At 32.7% G+C, this 10,627-nt stretch overlaps 1 long non-coding RNA gene across 3 annotated transcripts; it reads left to right on the top strand.

Annotated features, from left to right (window-relative positions):
* The first annotated feature begins 5,824 nt into the window (after nucleotides 1–5,824).
* LOC130740481 (uncharacterized) lies at nucleotides 5,825–8,038 on the top strand. 3 transcript variants are annotated; one of them, XR_009020134.1, is made up of 5 exons: nucleotides 5,825–6,159; nucleotides 6,354–6,581; nucleotides 6,716–7,151; nucleotides 7,369–7,647; nucleotides 7,744–8,038. It is a non-coding gene; the product is annotated as an uncharacterized LOC130740481 (long non-coding RNA). The 3 variants fall into 3 exon arrangements; XR_009020133.1 differs by having other exon boundaries at nucleotides 6,291–6,581; nucleotides 6,716–7,647; XR_009020132.1 differs by having other exon boundaries at nucleotides 6,716–7,647.
* The last annotated feature ends 2,589 nt before the right edge of the window (nucleotides 8,039–10,627 follow it).

Consider the following 10,627-nt stretch of genomic DNA (forward strand, 5'->3'; position numbering starts at 1 on the left):
AGGAATCACAGAAGAGCAATATATATATATATATATATAAATCACAGATGTATACTAAAGTATATATATATATATATATATATATATATATATATATATATATACTTTAGTATACATCTCCTTGTATACACAAGTTCAGGCCAAAATCAACATACGTTAGTTTTCATCTCCAAAACTTCCTTGATATATATATATATATATATATACTTTAGTATACATCTCCTTGTATACACAAGTTCAGGCCAAAATCAACATACGTTAGTTTTCATCTCCAAAACTTCCTTGCATCATGAATCCGAACTATAGCCTACTTGGCCAACTTACTCCTTTAGCACATGATTGGACTGTTGTCGTTCGAGTAATAAGGGCGTGGTTTGCTGAAGAAGAGGAGGAAGAATATGAGGAATAACACGATGGTTCGTTCTATAATCTGTTGTTGATGGATCGAAAGGTATGTAAACCAGAAACAATTTCGCTATTATTAAATATGTAATTGTATTTTAATTTAATTCACGGACATAAATTCATATGAAAGTCCTTCATTTCTAGGGTCAAACAATCCATGCATAGTGTAGGTGTAACCTTCATGAACGTTTTGCCAACAGAATCACAGAAGGTTTGGTATACCGTTTTGAATATTTATGGGTATGACATAATTTCCGAGGTCTTAGTGCATCTAGGCATATCTACAAGATACACTTGAAAAGTAGAACAAGGATTGTTCCATATAATAAAGATGTGTTTTCTGTGCGTGATCTGATATTTGACAACGTGCATGAAATTCTAAATCCTGACTTTGACGAGCGGTTCTTAGTTGGTATGTAAATATTTACCTTCATTTAAATAACTTCAAATACATCAACACTTTCATGTATTGACATTACCATTAAAACAGATGTTATGGGCGAAGTAACGCACGTCGGAAATTACAAAGGATTTGAGCGGAATGGAGTCCATACGCAGAGTAGAGACATTGAACTTGAATCTCAAGGGTAAATTTGCTTTTATCAATAAAAAATTAGTATTATTAATTTCTATAAATTCCTACAGAAGAAAGTTAAAAACTTTTATTTAATTTTTTTCCAGCAAAAAAATTAAATGTTTTTTATACGGCCAATTTGTCGACGAATTGGATGCACTTCTAAATTCAAAAGACAACAAACATGTTGTGATTATCATATTGTTGAGAGTTGTAACAATTCATCAAGGTACATTTAATTATTTTGAGCAACAAACAAACATAAACTTCTATATAATAAATCAACATGTTCAAACTTAAACTTACCATCGATCGCTAATTTTTTTTGAGGGGAATATAAACTAACTGCTGGGTTAAACTGCACAAAAATAATGTTCAATCCTTACATTCCACAAGCAGTGTCCTACAGAGAAAGGTATGTATGTACTGTGGATTTCATATTACTTTGAACAAATTTAGATGATAAATAACAACATAATTTTTGTCTCTTCGAAGATTATTTGAGTGTGATGGAGTTCATACTCAAGTAATGAACGTTATGATTGAAAGATTAAACGTTACTGAAAAAGATGAGTTCCTGACGCTTTTCCCAAGACAAGTATTAAAAATTTGGTTACTTGCATATCAGTATGTTCTCATCACTTTTAATTTAATTTATTAGACTTTTTTTTATTAAAAAAAACAGACATTGATTTTCATTCAACGTTTTAATTAAATAAAACAATTACTCATTATATTATTAACTTAGTATTAATGAATGCATTATTAAATTAGTAAATAAACATATAATGTTAGGATTACACTAAACAAAAATGCGTTTTAAATAAAAAATTCATGGGGTTAGAGATTTTTAAACACTAACTACAAACTTAAATACTTATTAAACTAATTTAATAATCACCTATTATGGGAAATTAACAACACATGAATAATGAGATAAAATATCAATTAATTAGACCATAAACTCTTATACTCTTTCATTGAATTTAATTGCTTTAAATTCATAATGTTATAATAGGAAAAAAAAAAGATTTTGATACACGTTTTATATTCATAATGGTTATTTATATCTACATCATGATTTCTGATAGACTTAAATGCATTTTTGGTGCTCCATGAATATGTTTCGTGCAAAATGAGTCCATAACCTTCAAAAATAGCATTCTTGATCCCAAACGTTATACTCCGTTAACAGTTTTGGTCCCTCTTCACTTTTCCATCCAAAAACTAACAGTTTCTGCATTTTCCAGAAAATTCAACCACTTCTTCATACATCCTTCCATTATCTTCATCATATTCTTCAAACCCATCACTCTCACAACATAAATTTTGAAACTTTTCGCACTACCTTCATATCCAACATTTTCACTCTCTGACTCTTTCTCTCTCTCTCAGACCCAAACCCAGAGTCTCCTCTTCTCCTTCAAAGCTCGAGTTCTTCTTCTCACAAGATTAGCCACCACTTATCTCTCCCCAGATCGCACCGTCGCCGCTCCCACTCCTCTTCTCAGATAAACCGCCACCACTTCTCTCTCCCCCAGATCACCCTAACCACCGATCTAACCCGACAACCGCCTTCTTTGTCCAGATCGCACCACTTCCAGTATTCCCCTTTTCAGCGCCGCCGAGACTTCACCCAGCCACATCCAAACCAAATCGAGACCTTCTCCTCTTCCCATATCACGCCGCCGACAACCATCTGCTCCTTCTCCTCCTTCCAGCAAAGCCATCAATAGAAAGAGAGAGAGAGAGAGAGAGAGAGATTTCAAAGATGAAATCCTCATATCACTCTTCGGCTGAGGTGTTGTGAAGGTTTCGTTGGCTATTCATGGTAGTGGGACGAGATTGTGAGGAAGGTTTCAACCTGGGTTTTCAATTTTTATTGCTTATGGGTTTCAAAGCTTGAGCAAGGTTGAAACTTGAATACCAGATTTAGGGGAAAAGGGTTATGTTGTTGAGAAATTTCTGAGTTTCTCACCAGATTTGGGGGGAAAAGGGTTTTCAATAATGGAGTTGGGGTTACAGTTTTGATGGGGTTGGATGAGTTTGGGAGATGTGGTTTTGTAGTAATAGGTTGGGAAAAGCTTCATAAACACCAAAGATTTTGCTGGGTTTGTTGTTTCAATAAAAAAAATTCAATTTAAATTTTATTAAAAAAATCCACATAAGCACAAACCGTTAGTTTTCTAACGGAATAAGGAAAAGGGACCAAAACTATTAACGGAGTATAACGTTTGGGATCAAGAATGCTATTTTTGAAGGTTAGGGACTCATTTTGCACGAAACGCATTCGTGGGGGGCCAAAAATGCATTTAAGCCTTTCTGATATTTCCGATTCAAATGTAAAATCTCTGACTGAGGTACTGGTCATCACTATTGTAAAATAGGTTTGGTTTAGACATTGGTCATCACTATTATAAAATAGGTTTCTTTTGCAGACAATCACTAAAAGTGGTAAACGAAACACACCTCCAGCTATAGTTGAATACTCCAACACACCTATTAAACGTCGTTCAGACGATGATTCCATAACAGAAGTTGTTGGAAGTAAAGATGCAAAAATGTTGAAAAAGATCAAGGTTTCAAAGATTTAGTTGCATTTCCTTAAGATTGTTTGCAAATAAATAGCGTTTGTTCTAAACTTTCACTTTTATGTCTTTACCCACGTTGACAAATTTTTTTTTTTTGGTAAATTGACCTCGGTGGTCATTTTCAAACATTTTGACTTTTTTTTTTCGTATATTGACCATGTTACTAAAATATTCAATAAATCATTTAATGTTTGCAAATCTTCGTGCATACGTCAATTTAAATGTACTTTCAACCCTTAAACACATTACTTTGCAAAAAAAATAACCTACACCACAAATGTGCAAAAAACGAAAAATAAACCAAATACCTATATAGAATAAATAAAAAAAGATATTAATTGATTAACAAAAATAAAAAAAATAAATTCAAAATTAAATTCCCTGTGCAAGGCACGGGTTAAAAACTAGTTGATTAATATTGAGACTAAAAATTATGAATTTTTTTTAGAGGTTCAAATTCAATGTACCGTTATTTCACATTGACTAAAAACATATTTAAGGCTAAGATGCATCTTGTGAATAAATTAAAAAATCTTAGTAAAAATTTTGACTAAGATGTAAGTTGACTCAAAGTGGCGGTCAATTCAAAGTAGATGCAATGAATATTGAATTTCACCACGTTCACGCGTTAAAGAAAAAAATGTAACCAATGGTAAATATATATACATCATAACAATCCTGATACACGTACTACGATACAGTCTAGACCACTTCGGACACCCACTTTTGTGGGAATATATGACCTCTACAAAGTAGGAAATGAACGGAAAAATCAACTTTATCACTTTGTGGCAGTTTAAACCGCCATAAAATGTGGTGTTGAAAGTGGTCTACTATTGTTACGTGGGCTACGAATCTTTATTGATACACATATATTTGGAAAAGAATTTAATTGATATACTATCTTTCTTTTTAAAATTATAATTATCATATATGGGGCAAAATGGTAAAGTTCTATTGGATAACTTTATCTAATTATTTACAAATGTTTTATTAAGGAAATTAATTAAGAAATCTAAAAATATTTGATTAAGTAGTTTTTTTATGTAATTGAATTGTTAATTTATAAGAAGAAATTAATTATTTAAAAACATGAAACACAAGTCATAATGTGAAAATGTACATGAGGCCCTTGCCGTTCTTAATTAATTAGTGTTATAATCTGAAGAAAAGCAAGATGACCAAGAAGGGAAAGTACCAATGTGGGAAAGGAGGGCTTGGCTTAGCTTGGTATGTACTATATATGCTAATGTTAGTGATTATCTCATGATGATTTTGTGCAAGTTGCTTCTAAGGTCCTTCAAAACAAAGTTGTTTCTAAAGTAAGATCATTTTTATATATCATGCAATGTGTCTTTTTTTAGTCCAAATTGACTTATCTCAATTGAGGTACAATATTTTGTGCTTAATGTACACATGTGGCATGAGTATGGATAATTGCTTCCTTTCGAGATGGTGTCGATATAGAAATTTAACTGGTGATGGATGATAAGGAAGCAGTTGTGCCCAGTGTTTTTTTTTGTAATTATGAGAGCCTAACATGTGAGGACAGTGAGGTAGAAAAGCCTCTCAACCTTGCCAAAAATAGTACTGAACCACAACTGAAAAGCCTCTCAACATGTGAGGAATTTTCTTTCTTATAGAATATTGATATATATATGCATATCACAGTTTTTTCGAAATATACTACATATGTATGAAGAAAAGGGGAAACTAACAACTGAAAATATTCGGAAATTATAAAGGACACTATAGAAGCTATATAACACTGTTACACTGTACTAACCTCATTGAATTTTCTTTTAAAAAACACACTCGTTGAATTAAATTAGTAGCTATATAGTAGCTGTTGGTTAACACTTTCATTTTCATGATGGAAAGTTTACCCAACTTTGCAATATCCATAAATATAAATATATGCTGACTGCATCCACTACAAAAAAACTTGTTTTTAGTGGCACTAAATTTGTGGCATTTACCAAAAAGTGCCACAAACAAATTTTATTCTGGCATTTAAGTAGAATGCCAGTAATTTAAAACACATTCCTAGCTAATTGGCAGCCATTTGGCAGTAATTTTCTGAAGTGGCACTTAACTTAAATGCCACTAGTTTAAAAATGTATTCTTAGCTAATTAGCAGCTATTTGGTAGCAATTTTCTGAAGTGGCATTTCACTTAAATGCCACAAATAACTCTTTTCAATTTTAATATATAAATTTTTTTGTTAACTTTTACTCACACAGTTTCAGATTTTTAAACCAAAAAGGAAAAACAAAAACTTGTTTCTTTCAAACTCTCTCACGCGATTCACACCGTTTCTCCCAAACACTTTCTTCTGATTCACGAACGCTCGCGGAAGCTTTGTGTCGCAACGCAACAGCCATCGTCGTCCTCGCCAATCGTTCGTCAATCTCGACCATTGTGAAGCAACCTTCGCCGCCGTCGAGCGACCACCGCTCCATCTCCATCGCAGCCACACACCACGCCTCGCCGGATCTGTTCTGCCACTCGTTGGATTTGCTCCATTTGATCGCAATTCTAGATCCATTTTCTACCAATTGAACACATAGGTTAAACCTTGTGAAGCAGGTATTCTTCTGATTCAATCTTTCTTGCATTTGATCACTGATTCTCAATTCATTGCATCGAACATAGCGCAATCGCCATCTTATGATTTTGAAGAAACAAAATTATTTTCCATGGGTAACTTTTTTGTTAAGGCTTATCTTCTTCGCTTTGATGATCAACTATGGCTTTTGGTGGCATGGAATTTGAATCTGAAGTTGTCTGCAACCGAATCACAAGGAAGTTGTTGCACACTCAGAGTGTGCTCCATCTCCGCTCGTAAACGTCGCGTTCGTCACTGGGCGTTGGAAGATCCGAACGGAAAAAGTTCCAAATCATCATCATCAAAGCCAAGAGTTGGATCGCCGGGAGAAAGTTCGGCCTGTGGCATCTCAACGACTGCGGCAAATCATCTTCATCGACATTCTAGTTCTTCCACTTGTGAGGTCAGTTCCAATGAATTCCTTTGATTATTCATTTGGTTGTTGTGCTCATTTTTCCTTGTACATAGAAATCAGAACTATTCTCAATTGTTTGACTTTCATCTTTATTGCAACCATTCAAATGGTAAATGGTGCAGGTTCAAAGGTTTTGGTCAAGCAACCAAGAAGGTAAGCCACGATTAATATACTATATAGTGTTTTGAATGTTTTCATTAAGTAAATATTCCATAGATGCAGCTTTTTTAATTTGTTCCCATAGACATCCTGTGTTTTGAGATACCTTATGCAAGTTCTAGTTTCATTTGGCACTACTAAATACTAATCATTGCAATATGTTGTTTCTATCTATCTTTTGCTTCTCCATTGTTAGATCTGTTTTAATTTGATGCTACATAGTTTGATTTATAATGATTTCTCTTCCTATCTAGTAGAAGGAAAAGAAACTGCTAGTGGTTTCAGATGAAATCTAGATAAAAAGAAGTCCAGGATTAGGTCATGAATTATCTTATTCGAATTCAATAATGGCAATAGTTGAAAACAAAGAGTTATCTGCTCATCAGCAAAGCCTCTGATGTAAGCTTCTCTGCTCTCTCATCTCATTTAATTGCCACTTGCTTGTGTTGTCATTCCAATTTCATGTGATTTTAATGACAGTAGATTTGATTTAGAAATGATTCTTATTGAACTTTATTCACTATCATGTTGTTTACTTGTTATGTTCCAAGTAAGAAGCTTCATTAGTGCTAACTCTCTCTTCCCATTGGCCCCAAACAAACCATATTACTTCCAGTGAGATATTCTCACTGATGCATTCTTTGGAAGGCCTAAAACATCACGGTCCTGCTGAAGCAGTATGGCTAACTAAAAGATCTTTCTTATGACATTCTTTTTCTATTTATTCAACGGTTAGTCAGCAATAGACATATCAATATAACTCCTTCCATGTCTGGACTGTTTATATATTTGATAAAAGAAAGTAGGAGAACTCAACCCATAATGCTAATGTCTAACACATAACTTCCTCTATGTTTATGATGCAGGAGCCTGTTGCAAAGAACCTGCTTCTGAGGTATTAAAAGTTCTGAATTTTTTTATAGCAGAGGAATGTTGGACTTCTTTATCTTAATGATGATTAAATAATAATAAGTTTTTATGTTCTATGCAGATCCTTCCAATACCAATTTTGACAAAGTACTTGCTAGGAAAGACATATAGTGAGCAAAGCTGATGAGAACCCCTTTTTGCTTTCAATGCTATTTTTCATTTCTTAGGTATTGATATAGTTCGTTTTTTTTTGTTTATAAGAATAATTCTTTGAAGAGAGATTATTGAAGGGAACATTGTAGTTGTTTGTGTTCTACTATGCTTTTGAGGCTATGTAGTTTCAAGCAAAAAATTTCATGTGGCAATTTTAACAGATACTAGATTATAGCAATCTTTTATGTGTTTAGTTTTGGTAACTCTGGTTTAAATTTGACTTAATCTATCCATTGTGTCTATGAGATTGCATGGGAACTGTTGCTGGTCTAATTCTATCCATGATTTGTGCTAGAAAAAAATGTGTATGGATAATCAATTATTGAAAATTCAACATTTATTAATATTCATTTTATTTGTAAATTCAATACTGAGTGTGAGGACTGATGAGTAACACCTAATTTGGATTTTGTGTATATATATTGTGGCATTCAAAAGATGCCAATAAAATTTTAGTCTAATACCACCGTTGATGAATTTTGTGGCATTTAAAAGGTGCCAGTAATTGCAGTGTGCAACAAAACCGGCATTTAAGAAAAAAATGCCACAAACCAAGTTGTGGCACCTGTAATAGAGGCACTTAAGGTAAATGCCAATAATAACACTTGTGACATTTATTAAATGCCACAATTTAACAATATCAATGCCATTAAAAATTACTTTTTTTGTAGTGATTGTTCAAAACTTTAGGGGATGACTTCCACTCATTGACTTTGCCAGAATAGGGGTGGCATTGTCAATGGCTCATCGTCATTCATTGATGATAGGGAAATTTTGAGTAATGTTACATCCACACCTCTCTTTTGATTACTATATTGATATTATAAATATATATTTTTCATAGTTATTCAATTAGGTTAATTTACCGATGTATCATATTATGTTTTTTTTTCTTTGGTCACCAGTCTCCACGGGGAAAGGGGTCTCACGTGACTAATCTGACTTGGGATACGGTAGTGATGTCCCTGTCACAAATGTATTATTTTTTAATTTACCTCAGAAGGGATCGAATCCGGGTCAGAAACCTAAGTCAATTGAAATCTCTTAAGAAAATGTACATTCCCCACTTATGCCACCCCTTGTGGTTATATTATAGCTAGTTGCACTAAATTTGAATTGAAAAGTCTTTTAAAAAATTGAATTGAAAAGTATTTAAAATAAAAATTGAAGAAATATGCTAAAATATAAAAAGTTATACATATAATATAGTTTTTTTAGTAAGAATATATATAGTTTTAGGGCAAACAAATGTATAGTAGTGCTATTTAACAAATAACAAAAATGCCTAAAATAAGAAACTTAATGATTAAAATTAAATATAACTTGAATTTGAGTTGTTGAAAAAAGAAAACCATATTGTGTAGGGAACCCAAATTATTATGTTGTCAGCGACATATCGCATGTCTTGTGCATATGCAAATTATCTTTTTTTCGTGGGGCCTGTATTATTGTGTTATATATTTTTTAGTTTAGAATTCACAAACAATAATGATTAATTCCTTTGTTGCATATGTTAGATTAAGTGGTAAATGGATAACTATAAAATGTGATTAATTTTCATAGAAAATCATTTTTTTCTGAAAGATTTATAGAAAATTGTTGAACTCTCAATCCTGTGATTAAATGATAAAATGAGCTAATTAAACTAAGCACTATACGACACCTTATTTTTTTGTGTTATATTCTTATTTTCACAGACACTGTTAAATTAAAATAGGTATCAATATCTAATAGAGCTTATATAAATAATACTATTAGATTTTGTAATATTAGTTATATTTTTTCGTAAAATAAAATAAAAGAAGTAAAGAACTAAACCCCGTTCATTTGCAGAGCAAGTGGATGAGTCTGAATATGACTATCAATAAGATGCCGTAATAATTTCGAAGCATTCATGTCATGAGTTTCAAAACCTAGATATTAATTTCACACGTGCTGTTGTGCGCACGTGGTTGGCACACACCACAACAAGAGAGGAAAATAACACCACTAACATAACAAGAATGAAAATATATTTTCAATATAACTTTTTAAGATACTTTTTATAATTAATTTATAAGATTAATGTATACTTTTTATGTCATTTCTCCCTTGGGTCATCGTTTTACATTTTTATTTGTTTTCCGATGTAAAAAAAAAAAGGAGGATTGTGTTGATTTTTTCAAAATGATGACTCCTAAGTTCTAATTGTTGGTCATTATCACAGATGTAGTTCATCATCTTGTGTATATGCGTAAATGGGAGCTCTCTCTATCTCTAATCTAAAATGTTATTCACCAAATAACATTAGAAAAGGAAAACATTCAAATGCGTAAAGAAGAGCTATATTTCTAGAAGCTTGTTTAGCCGACTCACTTGTAATTAACAGTGCTGCTTTTTTTTTTCTTTCTTTCTTTATGAATTGAGCATAACATTCCAAACTAACTCCTCATGCTACTGATACTTAAAATAATATTCCTTAGCCTACGATTTTAAACGTCAACATCACTAGAAACTAGCTCTATAGTCTCCATACAATTAGACTCGTAAGCAATCTCCTTGTATTGGGCTCCAATGCATGGCATAACCTCCTCCACCGCAAGTAACTCAACATGAAGAGGTTCCAAGGCAACTTATTTACGTTTTTACATCAGCCTCTTTCTGGTCACCTTCACACCACAGTCTCTTAACACATAATACAATCGTCTGCGCTTTCCTAATTTTCATATTATCTCTTGCGCAATCACCATAAAATTGTCCGATGCTTGTGACTTGGTATTAGAACTCAACCATTCTAATTTACCAGTTCTCAA

This window comes from Lotus japonicus, chromosome 2 (assembly GCF_012489685.1).
Source record: "Lotus japonicus ecotype B-129 chromosome 2, LjGifu_v1.2".
NCBI classification, from domain to species: Eukaryota; Viridiplantae; Streptophyta; class Magnoliopsida; order Fabales; family Fabaceae; genus Lotus; species Lotus japonicus.